Raw genomic sequence first — 15,264 nt, 5'->3', positions numbered from 1 at the left:
TGAAATCATTTCCACTCAGAAAAGAAACCAGACAAGGCTGCCCATTGTCTCCACTGCTCTTTAACATTGTAAGGGAAGTTTTAGCCATTGCAATTAGGGAAGAAAAGGTGATCAAGGGTATCCATATAGGGTCAGAAGAAATCAAACATTTGCTCTTCACAGATGATATGATTGTATATCTGGAAAACACCAGGGATTTTCCTACAAAACTCTTAGAAGTGATCAAGGAATACAGCAGTGTCTCAGGTTACAAAATCAACATTCATAAATCAGTAGCCTTTATATATATAAATAATAGTCAAGCTGAGGAAACAGTTAAGGACTCTACTCTATTCACAGTAGTGCCAAAGAAGATAAAATATTTGGGAGTTTATCTAACAAAGGGCATGAAAGATCTCTACAAAGAGAACTATGAAACTCTAAGAAAAGAAATAGCTGAAAATGTTAACAAATGGAAAAACATACCATGCTCACGGCTGGGAAGAATCAACATTGTTAAAATGTCCATACTACCCAAAGCAATATACAATTTTAATGCAATCCCTATTAAAGCTCCACTGTCATACTTTAAAGATCTTGAAAAAAATAATACTTTTTTTTTTTTACATGGAATCAGAAAAAACCTCGAATAGCCAAGACATTACTCAGAAATAAAAACAAAGCAGGAGGAATTAAGCTACCAGGCCTGAGACTGCACTATAAATCGATAGTGATCAAAACAGCATGGTATTGGCACAAAAACAGACAAGTAAATATCTGGATCAGAATAGAGAACCAAGAGATGAATCCACCTACTTACCATTATTTGATCTTTGACAAGCCAATTAAGAAAATTCAGTGGGTAAAAGATTCCCTATTTAACAAATGGTGCTGGGCGAACTGGCTGGCAACCTGTAGAAGACTGAAACTGGACCCACACCTTTCACCATTAACTAAGATAGACTCTCACTGGATTAAAGATTTAAACTTAAGACATGAAACTATAAAAATACCAGAAGAAAGTGCAGGGAAAACCCTTGAAGAAATTGGTCTGGGTGAGTATTTTATGAGGAGGACACCCTGGGCAATTGAAGCAGCTTCAAAAATACACTACTGGGACTTGATCAAACTAAACAGCTTCTGCACAGCCAAGGACACAGTAAGTAAAGCAAGCAGACAGCCCTCAGAATGAGAGAAGATATTTGCAGGTTATGTATCTGACAAAGGTGTAATAACCAGAATCCACAGAGAACTCAAAACGTATAAGCAAGAAGAGAACAAGTGATCCCATCACAGGCTAGGCAAGGAACTTGAAGAGAAACTTCTCTGAAGAAGACAGGCACACGGCCTACAGACAAATGAAAAAAAATGCTCATTATCTTTAATCATCAAAGAAATGCAAATCAAAACTACTTTGAGGTATCATCTAACTCCAGTAAGATTAGCCTGTATCACAAAATCCCAAGACCAGAGATGTTGGTGTTGATGTGGAGAAAAGGGAACACTTCTACACTGCTTGTGGGAATGCAAATTAATTCATTCCTTTTGGAAAGATGTTTGGAGAATACTTAGAGATCTAAAATAGATTTGCCATTCAATCCTATAATTCCTCTACTAGGTATATACCCAGAAGACCAAAAATCACATTAAAACAAAGATATTTGTATCACAATGTTTACTGCATCCAAATTCATAATTGCTAAGTCATAGAAAAAGCCCAAGTGCCCATCCATCCATGAATGGATTAATAAATTGTGGTATATGCACACCATGTAATATTATGTAGCCTTAAAGAAAGTTGGAGACTTTACCTCTTTTATGTTTACATGGATGGAACTGGAACATATTCTTCTTAGTAAAGTATCTCAGGAATGGAAGAAAAAGTATCCAATGTACTCAGCCCTACTATGAAACTAATTTACGGCTTTCATATGAAAGCTATAACCCAGTTATAACCTACGAATATGAGGAAGGGGGAGAGGGAGGAGAGGAAGGGAGGAAGGGGGTGGAGGGAGCATGACTGGTGGGATAACACCTGTGGTGCATCTTACAAGGGTACATGCAAAACTTAGTAAATGTAGCATATAAATGTCTTAACACAATAACTAAGAAAATGCCAGGAAGGCTATGTTAACCAGTGTGATGAAAATGTGTCAAACGGTCTATAAAACCAGTGTATGGTGCCCCATCATTGGCAGTGATGTACACAACTGTGATTTAATAAAAAGGGGGGGCATAATGGAGTGAGCCCCAGTGACAGTCAGGCCGCAGGCCTCTTGGGGACTTACCGAGTGCCACTTGCCATCACTGAGCAGCGCTGGGTGGGAGACCTTTGTTCTGCCTTTGCCGAGATCAAAGATGAAGTGGAGGTAGCCGCTGTGCAGCTGCAGCATGGCACAGTCCACCTGGTTCTGGTGAGCCACGTAGTAGACAAGGCCGCTGGAGGCGAAGGTGCGGAGGCTCAGCTGCACCGAGAGCCTGGGGGACAGGAGCCTTACTCAGGAAGGAGTAACCTCAGAGAAAGAATCTGACAGCCATTCCAGCATTTATGTGGAGTATCTCAGGAGAGCCATGATCCATTCATTCACACACCCGTTCATTTAATAAATGGTTAGCTTGTCCCCGTGTGTGCCAGAGCTTTTCTGGGATGAGGATAGAGCAATGAACAAAGAGGGCGATCCCTTCTCCTGGTACTGACACCAGAGACGCTTCAGGGAGCCATGGTTTCATCCCATAGAGGCTCCACTAAATATTCAGATAATTCTGGAAGGTGTTATTTCAGCTGAGAGCTTTCCAAAACAGCAAGCCCCACAGAGCTGAGCAGGAAAAGTTGTCACCCTGGGTGAGGGTGACACAGAGACCATCAAATTAATTCGCTTATGGTCAGCAGCCAGGAACCCCACCTGTGGCCATGCGGGGGTGGAGGGAAGTGGCATCAGGCCTTCCTCAGAAGGACCACCATGGTCAGTCGCTGGAGCACACAGGGAAAGAGGGAGGGAGGGGCAGCTCTGTAATGCTGGGGAGGAGCTGGGTGTATTCCGACTTTATTTTAAACACAGTGGGAAGTTATGGTGGTGGTTTAGAGGAGGAAGTGGGTGTGACTTGATTGACATCTTTAAAAGATCCTCTGGTGTGAAGAACAAATCAGGTGAAACAGGGCCACCAGGCAGCTGTCACAATGGTCCACACGAACAAGGGGGCTTACTTAGACCAGGTGGCAGTGGGGACACGGAGGAGCTGAACTGATTCAGGGAAAGTTCTGGAGGAAGAAGTAAGAGGGCTCGCTGATAAGACTCGGTTCGGGGAGTGAAAAAAAATAGTAAAATAATCTGTAGGTCTAGGCTTTGGTGCTGACATAGTAAAGAGCAGCAGGGCAGGTCTGGGGAGGAGGGAAGTCCCTGCTGCTGGGTGAGGCTCACTGTCCCTGTACCCCTGAGTCCCCTCAGAGGTGTCATAGAGGACAGGAGGGTGTTTCCCTATCTAGGTGGTATTTTAAAACCACTGGAACTCAGCCACCACAGGAGGATGTGTGGGATGGACCAGGCAAAGGACACTGAATGCGGCACAGGCAGAGAGCCAGGGGGCCGTGGCGGGGGTCCAGGAGAGCTGGGCTGAGTGGCCAGCAAGTCAGTTTGAGAGCCCAGAGGGGAGCAGGGGAGGCTGATTGTGTGGTTAAAGGAGGGAATGATCCCTGATGGAAGGACAGACAGCCACGTAAGGCCACTCTTCCAGAAGCCCTGCTGTGAGACAGAGCTACACTACCTCAGGACATGTGTGTGGAGGTGGGTGTCAAGCCTCCTGGGGAGTCTCTGTCTCAGAAGTTAGGGTTCTATAGCAGGGACAGAGCATAGCGGCGCCAGCAGCCCCCTTACCCATGGTTATCCATGGTTATCCACAGTCAACCAAGGCAGCGGGTCCACGTGTCTACGCCACCTGTGTGCTCCCTCAGTAGTTTTGCTTCAGTCCTCAGATCACCTGTAGTGGATCACACTGCTTGTGTTCCAGGCACCCTTGTTTTACTGAACATTTGCCCCATAGTGCAACAGGAGTGATGCCAACATATCCTTTTAGTTGGCTCCATTAATAGCTACTTGTTGTTACTCTCTTCCTGTGCCTAACTTATAAATTCAACTTTATCCTAGGTGCGCACATATAGGAGAAAACAGTGCATGGAGGGTTCAGTACCATCCGTGGTTTGAGGCTTCCACGGAGGTCTCAGGATGAGCGTCCCCTGCACAGGCACAGATGCTGGAGCCACAAGGCCAGGTTTGAACCCAGCTCTACCATTTACTGGCTATGTGACTTTGAGCGCCCTGTGCCTCCATGTCTTTACCTATAAAATAATGATAACAAGAATATCTTCCGGCCAGCCTGGTGGCTCACGCCTGTAATCCCAGCACTCTGGGAGGTTGAGGCGGGTGGACTGTCTGAGCTCACAGGTTCAAGACCAGCCTGAGCCAGAGCAAGACTTTGTCTTTGAAAATAGCCAGGCATTATGCTGGGTACCTGTAGTCCCAGCTACTCGGGAGAATGAGGAAAGGGAATCACTTGAGCCCAAGAGTTTGAAGTTGCTGTGAGTTATGACACCACGGTACTCTACCCAGGCAACAAAGTGAGACTCTGTCTCAAAAAACAAACAAACAAAAAAAAAAAACTTCCTCATAGGGTAACTGTCACCAAGTATATCTTGTTATCTGAGTGAAATAGCGAGCTGATATCCAGTACAAGGGTTTGCTGCTCTTCTATGACTGAGGATAGCAGGCTGACGGGGCTGTGTCTGGTGGGAGTCATGCATTAGGGAGGGAGGACTGGCTTCTGCAGGCGTCCGAGTGAGGAGAGGTGTAATGGGGTCCAGGGGGCAGAACCCTCCATCCATGCAGCAGATGGGACTCAGGGCTGGGAACAAAGCCAGCGGCTTCTCTTTTTGGTAGTGGACAGGAGGAGTTCTGTCCTCTCAATGAGGCAAGTCACTAGCTGGGGTGTGAAAAGAGGTCGGCAGGTATGTAGAGCTCTGACATTTAAAAGTTGTGAGTGGCGCAGTGGCTGCTGCCTGAAATCCCAGCACTGTGGGAGACTGAGGCAGGAGGATTTCTTGAGCTCAGGAGTTCTTGAACTCCAGCCTGAGGAAGAGGAAGACACCGTCTGTACTAAAAATAGGTAAACTATCCGGGCTTTGTGGTGGGTACCTCTAGTCCCTGCTACTCAGAAGACTGAGGCAGGAAGATTGCTTGTGTCCAGGAGTTTGAGGTTGCTGTGAGCTATGACACCATGGCACTACAGACTGGGGAAACTGAGTGAGACTGTCTCAAAAAACAAAAGAGAGCAGTGATGAGTAAGGAGTTATGGAAAATAAACCAGGAGAACATTGGGGAATGCAGCAGCTCTCCATACAGTTTGGAGGCTCTGCCTGAGATTGGTGGCCATGGAGTTGAAGTCAGACCAGTCAGGCAGGAGGTGAGCAGAGCCCAGCCTGGGTCTCCAGCCTGGGTCCCAGCATAGAGAAGGCAAAGTGCTGGGTTTCACCTGGGCTCCCGCAGTGGAGCAGCTGGGGGTGGTGGTGGTGGTGAGGGAGTTTGCAGTGGCACACTTGTGGCAGTGGCCTAGACCCCCTCAGAAGAGGATGAATCGCAGCCTAGAGGCCTCCACATTACGGAAGCACTGTAGGACCAGGAAGGGGCGAGATAAGGAGGAAGAGATCGGCTAGCAGGAGGCTGCTACAGTCCAGACTGGGAAGGGGGATGGACTCTTATGAAGAAGTCACAGGTCTGCCTGTGGGAGCAGCTGGAACCAGAACACTGAAAGGCTAGGGGCAGGGAGGCTGGTGAAGTCCCAGAGAGCAAAGGCAGGAGCTGCAAAAGAGAGAGGGTGAGCCTGGGTCTGAGCCGTGTGCGCAGGGAAAGGCCCAGAGTGCTGCAGGGCTGCGGGTAGGCCTGGGGTGATCTGAGGGCTGAGAGACAGAGGAGCTGCAGGCCTGGAGATCAGTAGAACAGTAGGATTCCCAGCAGGTACGAAGGCCATAGGAACACGGAGCACTACAGATTTGGGGGCCATAGCGAAACATTTGGGGAGACAACTGAATCTGACTAGTGAATGCTCAAAGTAGAAGGGAGTAGAAGGCCAGACGATGCTTGATCCGGGCTTGGGATTCAGAAGGAAGACTGATTCAGACAGCCACATGCCTCCCTACACACACAGAGGGGCGGTAAGCTGCCGACATCCAGGAGGGATAAGGCGGAGCCCACAGCGGTTAAGGCGTAGGGTCTGTACCCACACAGCTCCTATCCCTGCCTTTATACAGCTGCTGTTAGGTTGCTAGTCAGCCCCCAATCATCAAATGAAAACGTTCTTTTGGAGAAGAGCCTATTGCTGAAGAACAGGCCTATGACTCATTCATCCGTGAGACATGCCCCATAGGGACCCCAGAACAACACCTACCTCTTCCTGATGCCAGACTGATTGAAAGGCAATGCCATGTGGCTGCTCTGCGTCAGGCCGAACTGGTGGGTGCTGGGCACATACTCTAGAGGGGCGTAAACCGCACACTGCTCCTGAAAGGGACGCATGGGGACATTCAGCCACCTGCAGCCACGGCCCTGGTAACACATGTTTCTTCCATGAGAAAAACATCTCAGAAGCCATCATCTAAGGGCACAGCACCATGAATGGGTGTCTACACTCCCTTCATCTTCAGTTTCAGTGAGGCCCTGGTCAGCCCTTACCTCTCACATTAATCAGATGATTAGACAGAGGTGCCTGAAGCCATCTCAAGTTCACTTAAATTCAAAAGGAGGCTGAAGTCCCTCCCCCAATTTTCAACAGCCCTAAGGGCAGAGGCTTTGCCATGTTCTCTCCACCCCCATCATGGTCCCGGTCTTTGGGAATGGCCCTGAGGACACAGCAGCCCAGGGTCCACGTAGCACAGGCACCGGGAAACTGGAAGAGCCCACAGGTGTCGGGTCTCACAGGTCTCACAAGGCTCAGAGTTCTACGCATCTGAGTTCACATCGACAGGAACAAGGTGCAGATAAGAGGAGCGGATGGGAAGAGCTCCTAAACCCTGGGGCAGGGGATAGAAACCCAGGGACGGTGCCACAGCATGTTCAGGCTGCCAGACCGTTCCCAAGGCAGATGCCACCACAGAAAACCATCGTGAACTCAAAGACAGGCCTTGCTTGGAAAGCACTGCTTTGGGTCAATTGCATCATCTTTTAAATTATTCGAGTGCACGCTTTGGACCAAGAAATAGAAGGGGGAGAAAATGGAAAATAACAGCGATTGCCATTAAAAACTGCTTGCCCCAAACTGGCTTTTCCTAAGTGAATTAAATCTCTTAAAAATTTCTTAAGCAATGAAGGTATGTATAATGGCTTACATTAAGTACATATTTTCATGATTTCCTGCTTATATCTAAATCAGTGTTTCAACCTTTTTATCTCAGAGCATACTCCGACCTAGAGCTAAACTTCCGTGGCACACTTAAATTATGTTGATGAAAAAACGAGTAACAAAAAGAATATACTTACTGTGCTTTGAGCTTCCTTCAAAAATAATTTAATTCATGATCTTTAAAAATTTTCCCAGTATACCTAAGATCCTCTCACGGCACACCAATGTGCCACGGCACACCGGTTGAAAATCACTGATCTAGGCTGGGGGTGTGGCTCATGCCTGTAATCCCAGCACTCTGGGAGGCCAAGAAAGGTAGGTGGATTGCCTGAGCTCAGGAGTTCCAGACCAGCCTGACCAAGAGGCTGGTCTCTACCCGACCTCTACGAAAAATAGAAAAACTAGCTGGGTGCTGTGACAGGTTCCTGTAGTCCCAGCTACTTGGGAAGCTGAGGCAAGAGGATGGCTTAAATCCAAGAGGTTAAGGTTGCTATGAGCTATGATGACACCATGGCACTCAACCCAGGGTGACAGAGTGAGACTTTCTCACACACACCCCAAAAAGAGAGAAAATCACTGATCTAAAGTGATAATAAATCCTTCTAGAACCTTGGAAAAAAGCTTGCTGTGTATCAGCTTAGTTAGGGTCCCTGAGCATTGGGGCCTGAGACACAGAAATGATGGGCCATGTCACCCATCAGTTTGCTGGGAGCGCCTTCCAACACCTTATGCTGCTCTGATTGTTATCATGGACCCAGCTCCTCCTCTCACAATACCTTTATCACCAGGCCCTATTTTAACCCCCTCTGGTCTCCTCTCGCCTTTTTTGACAGGACCTCAGGAACATCACCAGTGTGATGAAAATGTGTAAAACGGTTTATGAAGCTAGTGTGTGATGCCCCATGATCATATCAATGTACACAGCTATGATTTAATTAAAAAAAAAAAAAAGGAGGCTGCTCTCACCGGAAACACCTGGGGCTCTGGCAGGCGCTCCCCGTCCTCGCCAAGAAAAGCCAGCTTAGGCCTTTGTGCAAGCAAGCAGGTGTCCAAGTCCACTTGTTCAGAGCCAACTGCACTGGTGAAATCCAAAAGTCTAGGCACAAACAAGGGAGAGTTTCAAAATTAGGATATCACAAACCAGAAACTGTGTCATGTAATTAGTGTACAATTAAAATCCATAAGAAACAATGAATCTGTTTCTCTTGGAGTGATCAGAGTGACCATTCTTCAGCATGCCTGAGAGTCTGGATAGATCATGTTATACACAGGGATGTCCCAAAAGTCATCAAACATAAAAAAAAGGAAATTATAGCTGAATGCATCTTTATTCATAAAATGTTCATTACACAATTTTACAAAATATTTACAAAATATTCTCTACATGTTGGCCACCTTTTTGTAAAATTTTGTAATGAACATTTTCTAAACAAAGATATATTTAGCTATGATTTTCCATTTTTCCTATGCATGGTGACTTTTGGGACACCCGGTACTTTCTTGTTTGATGCTTCTTGAAACACTACCCCAGGCCGTTCCTGTGCGCCCTGCGAGAGCCGCTCCGGAGCTGACACACTTCCTGCAGCCTTCACTGGGCTGCCCTATGGCCACGTTCATGCTCTGGTTTCTACCTGTCTGCATAGTGACCTCAGCTGAACACTGATGTCCCCTCAAGGGAGGTTGTGGGCTTCCCTCGTCACACGCTCCTTCACTACGCAGCTCCAGCACCAAGTCCTGCACCTGCATGTGACCCTGTGGCACTTTCCTGGACATGCCTGGGAACCACAAGAGATGTGGAGTCCATAGCCTCACAGCTTTAAGGAGCATGAAGATGACTCTCCAGTGAGGGAAAAGAATAAATAGACAACAGGTGACTAAATATAAGTCTATAGAAATAGCTAAACCAAGGCTCCGACATTGTAATCATGTTGAAATCCATGAATACATTTGTATTCTTGCTCGGTTCAGGGACCCGTAAGAGGTAATTTCATGGGGAAAGATGCTGTGATCTTGAAAGATCCAAGTCCTTGCTAAAGATCGAGTGGCAAGTCAGTGGTTCGGCGGGAGAGATCCCAATCTCATCAGCTCACATCCAGTTTCCCCCAAGCAGACAATGGCCCTGCAGGGCAGAGCATGTGCTGGGTCTGCTCAGCACGCTGACCGTGGGCAGAGGGTCAGCAAGGAGGAATGAATCATCACAAGCCCACCACACATGGGATGGAGGCTTCCAGTTCTTAATTATACAGTAATTGCTTTCAGGGGAACCATTAATAATCTGAAGCTGCTAGTAGCCTAATTGTGAAAACAATGCAGAAATTTGTATTATAAAATCTATCTTCTTTTAAGTGCTTATCAAAAATATATTTAACCCCAGCTATTTATGGATAATTGTGTGTGGAGCTAAGATTCCATCTTTTATTTGAAAGTAAGGTGACTGTACCTGTCAATCATTTGAATGCAATAAAGTCCATTTGTGGGGATTTCTATGATAGACAAACGGGGTTCATATGTTCTTCAGGAACTTTTAAAATTTTAGGCAATCTCAAACAACAAAATTAGACTGCAGGTTAGCGTTAGCACTCACTGTTGAAGGTCAGAAAATGCAAAAACATGCAGAGAGCACAGTTTCACTTACTCCAGGTTAAAGATCAGATTTCTGATGCAGCCATGGAATGAACGAGCTTCTCATTCTGAGTACCAAGGTCCCCTCACCCTCAGGAATGCCCCCTAGGTACAGGTTGGACACATTTATAGTCCTGCTTTCTGCTAATGGACCCAAGTTCATTTCCACAGGATTGGTCTCAGACAATTTAACAGTGATAATTCTAAAAGATCAAAGGAGAAAATAAATGAAAATCTTTAACTATAATAAAACAATGGCCCATTTTAACACACAATCCCAGCAAAGTTCTTACTGAATAATAAAAGTTCCTGGAAGACAAATTTTAATATGACATGTCAGAACAAAAGGTGAATCTTAAAGATTAAAACTTACAACTGAAAATTCTTCAGTAATGAGTGCAATGTTAACAAAAATCATTGAATTTGACTACTTTTTTGAGAACAGTACAATTTTACCTCTTTACCTATGATGAAAATGTCCAGTATACTTTTCAAATGTTTGCTCTAGAGTTTTGGAGGGAAATATACAGGAATGTTGACATAACCTACTTATTACTGTACTATTTACTATTGATATAATACTATTTATTGATACCACAATGCTCTTTGCCACAGAATTAATCCAATATAATTTATATTGAGTTTCAAAAAAGGGCAAGGATAAAGTTGTTCAATTATAGAAATAGCACAAACATCTCATAAGGAGCTGTCTGGCAAGGTTTGGCTTCTACAACTATTTGGAATGCTAATCATGCCAGTCATTTAACTGCACAGGGTGCCAGGACAATGTTTCTGCTGGAAGCCCTGGTGAGGTCCCCACCCCCTCATGACACACGCCTTGCTGTGGGGACAGTACCTTCGATTCCTAACCAAGGAGATGGAATGAGGCTGTCCATCGCTGTAGGTGCCTGTGGGAGAGTGTAGGAGGGCTTTCCTCAGGCTGGACCTGTCCCTAAGACCTATGTGAACCTCAACATGGCCCTGAATCAGCAGAATGGAGAAGGGCTGGGGGCAGGAGTGTGCAGAGAATTAGCCAGAAAAAAGCTCGTTAGTATAGGATTTAAAAAATTTCCATCTTACCAAGGTAACATGGGAATATTAACATCAAGCAAGCAATTCCTTAAGACTCTCATCATTGAACACAACTATTTTAAATTTATCGTGTTACTTTCTAATCCCTTCATGTAATTTACATTCTGCCTTATGCTGTTACCACTACACATACCACCACATGTTTCCATGTCTGCATTGCCGTCACACGGATTCTTTATTGCTACATTATGTACAATAAGTAGACAGATTATAAATTTGTCGCTTTAATCAATAACATTTAAAGTAGTTTCAATTTAATAATTTATTATCATCCACATGAATATTTAAATTTTTTTGCCCATGAAATTGTTTCTAACATTTCTAAAAGTGGAACTAAAGTTTGACAATGTTTAAAGCTCTTAAAATCATTTTGCCATATTGAAAATAGGTATAACAATTCATAATGCCACCAGAAGAACTGGAATGGGGGTGTTTCCCAATACCCTTGTTACTACTGGACGATACTACTCTGTTTTTGCTGGCTCAGAAACAGTCTGGCAGGTTTCCAAAAGTCAAATATACAATTACCATATGACCAACAGCTCTTCTCCTAGGTATGCACTCAGAAGACTTGAAAACAGGGCCTCAAACACTTCCTGGCAGCATTAGTCATAATAGTCAAAAAGCAGAAATAATCCCATGTATCAAGGAAGCAAATGATAAACTGTGAGAGGTTCACACAGTGGGATACTTTTCAGCCAGAAAAAGGAACGAAGATCTGCGTGGCGCCTGTGGCTCAAAGGAGTAGGGTGCTGGCCCCATATGCTGGAGGTGGCGGGTTCAGACCCAGCCCCGGCCAAAAAAAAAAAAGAATGAAGAATTAAGACCTTACATATGACAGTGTGGACATACTCAAAGACGGGCTAGGTGAACGACACGATCACACGTGGTGTGACTCTATTCATATGGAACATCCAGAATAGGCAAATTCATCCTTAGAGACAAAACGCAGGGGTGGGGAGAGAGGGGCACAGGGAGTGACTGCTTAATGGTCCCAGACTGCTATTTTGGGTGATGAAAATGTTTAGAAATAAACAGAGAAGGTGGCCTTGTGGCACCGTGGGTGTGCTAAATGCTACTGACTTATTTACTCTACAATGATTAATTTTATATAAATTTCAGGCTGGTTGTGGTGGCTCACGCCTGTAATCCTAGCACTCTAGGAGGCTGAGGTGGGGGGATTGCTTGAGCTCATGAGTTCGAAACAAGCCTGAGCAAAAGGCGAGACCCCGTCTCTACTAAAATAGGAAAACTGAGGCACGAGGATCTTGAGCCCAAGTTGAAGGTTGCTGTGAGCTGTGATGCCACGGCACTCTACCCAGGGTGACAGCTGAAACTGTCTCAAAACAAAAAAAAAGTTTTTCAGTTCAACTTTTTAAAGAAGAACTGAAAAAATATTTTAAAATGAAATGATCAATGGAGTCCCAAACCAATGTTAGTCCTTATCAGCCCTTCTTCGCCAAGTGGCTTGTGACATGCTTGGCGTCTATAAACAGATGTCACAACAGCTGTGTGACCTTGGGCACATAAACTGGGCTCTCTGAATCCATTTCTTCCTCAACAAAATGTAAGCAGCAGCATCTGCCTTGCAGGTGGCCATGATCCTTATGCAGCAATGTCTGTAAAGTGTCTTGTACAGTAAAGAAGGTCCCCAGTACACTGCGGTTAAGACAGGCTCCACTTCGTTAACACAATACACTAGCAATCTCTAAGTTTCTCCAAATCATGTGACAGGTGCAAGTTTGAGCAGAGGGTAAGGTAAGTATCACCTACGCTCCTAAAATGGAATATAAATATGGCAACATGAACATGGAACCCTGTCCTCGCTCCTCTCCTGGCGCTTGCTCAATGTGCTCATCACAGGCTATGACTCTCTTGCTGCTCTTTCTTTCTTTTTTTTTTTTAGAGACAGAGTCTCACTTTATTGCCCTCACTAGAGCACCATGGTGTCACAGCTCACAGCAACCTCCAACTCCTGGGCATAGGTGATTCTCTTGCCTCAGCCTCCCGGGTAGCTGGAAGTACAGGCGCCCATCAAAAGCCCGGTTCTTTTTTTGTTGCAGTTTGGCCAGAGCTGGGTTCAAACCCGCCACCCTCGTATATGGGGCCGGCACTCTACCCATGGAGCCACAGGTGCCGCCCCTTGCTGCTCTTTCGATCCTTTCAAATTGTTCAAGCAATGTGTTTCAACCTTTTTTTATCTCATGTCATACTTGAACCTATAGTTAAACTTCCACGGCATACTGAAATTATGTTGATCAAAAGAAAAGTAAAGAAAGAGAATATACTCACTGTGCTTTAAACTTCTTCGGGAAATAATTCATTATCTTTAAAATTTTTCACAGTACTCTGGTTGAAAATCACTACTATAGCAGATGAAGAAAACCCTGCCTTAGAGCAGTAGACTGAAGATCTGAACAGCACTGAAGGACTGCTGTTTCACCTTAGAATGAAAACTAAGGACCATGACGCATGGAGGACAACTCAGTGTGTGCTCGCCGAACGTGTTTTCACAAAAATTACAGGTGGATGGCAAGTGTCTTTTCCTAAGTCACTGGACAAGAAGGATGGATTGCACAGCACAGGACATCACTGATTCATAAGGGAACGGCACTCAGCGATGTAACTTTTACTTATTAAAAATACATACTCATAAACAACCAGGAACACACCAAAAGTTTAGGAGCATGCAGCCGGGGGGCAGGGGAACTACTCACCACGTGGGCCTGCCCAGGACCCTGAAGCTCCACGTCCCTGCCAAGGGCAGCCAGGATGATGCCACTGCTGTTCTTGGTGGCAAATATGGCCAGCAATTCCGATTCTGGGGTCAAAGACTTGGATGGCAACTCAACATAGCTGCCTCTTAAGAGGCTAACACTTCAGATGGACTGGTCAGAGGGGATAAGAGGAGCCGTGAGTTTCCAGCCACAGGCCGACTCCCCATTGCCGCTGGGCTTCCCCATTTTCTCCATTCTATCCACCCCACTGGTTTAGATTTTTTTATGTTATTATTTTGCTACATCAGTGGATATTTATAAAAACTCATTCCAACATCAATTAAATGTTTCCTACCTCCAACATACAACCTTTTCTCACTCCATAGGAATTTCTGAGTAAATCAAAGGTCGACCTGGATATTTCCAGGTTCTTTTTTTTTTCTGTTGCATAATAAATGTATTCTTAAATATTGAGTAATAGTATGATAAACTTACATTTAAATCACTGTACAATATTGTAATCAACATGATTATAATTTGGATTTTAGCTTCTAAATGGACTTTTCCTCATCTTTATTTCAGTTAATCAAGCTGTAATTGGTATTTTAATGCATAAAATATGAATTATAATGACCTTGATATTAATAATAATTATATACCTCAAAGTATTTTATGATTAAGAAAAATTAAGTTGAATTTAGCATAATGTTATTAGCATTAAAGGCATATTATATATATAATATTAATTTAAAATGGAAATTATTCTGGATAGAGTCAGAGAACATTCTCCCTAATAAAGTATCACAAGAATGGAAAAGCAAGTATCCAAATGTACTTAATACTAATATGAAATCCGTGGATGAACAAACACACGAGCACATGAGAGAAAAACAATTAAACTCAAGTGAGGGGGAGGAAAGGGATGGTGGGGGGAGTATGGAGGGAGACTGGTGTGCTCTCGTGTAACAGGCACAATGTAAGCGTATATTATGCCCTGGAGGAGGGGCACAACTACAACCTGGACTTTACCTAACAAATGCAAATAATGTAACCTAATTGTACACTTTAAATCTAAAATTAAAAAAAATTAAATTAAAAAATTAAATGTAATTTATATTCTACATATTTATTATTTTATTAACTACACTTAGTGCTCCGATTGTTCTAATAGAGAAAATTGAATTTATAACAAACTTAGGAGGAAAAATGCAAATTGGAAAGCATGAAATTTTTATTCTAATATAGCATCTCAATGTAAAAATGAGATAATAGGAGATAAGAAAAGGAAAAAATAAAAATTTCAACAAATTTTCATATTGTTAATCCTAGATGTACTACATGCTATTAATTTCAATGCCAAGTAGTTCATTCTACTTTCTAAACCTAATACCTAGAAGAAGGCTCAACGAAATTAATAGACCTTTTCCTTTTAATGGAAATATATTACAATGAGAATGACTTTATGAAT

At 44.1% G+C, this 15,264-nt stretch overlaps 1 pseudogene; it reads right to left on the bottom strand.

Moving 5' to 3' along the window:
• LOC128579584 (laminin subunit alpha-1-like) overlaps positions 1-14,042 on the bottom strand; it is a 54,534-nt pseudogene extending 40,492 nt beyond the window's left edge.
• Positions 14,043-15,264: the final 1,222 nt, after the last annotated feature.

Source organism: Nycticebus coucang, unplaced genomic scaffold (assembly GCF_027406575.1).
Source record: "Nycticebus coucang isolate mNycCou1 unplaced genomic scaffold, mNycCou1.pri scaffold_69, whole genome shotgun sequence".
NCBI lineage: Eukaryota > Metazoa > Chordata > Mammalia > Primates > Lorisidae > Nycticebus > Nycticebus coucang.
The sequence above is the reverse complement of the archived record's forward strand: the minus strand, read 5'-3'. Positions and strand labels throughout refer to the sequence as shown.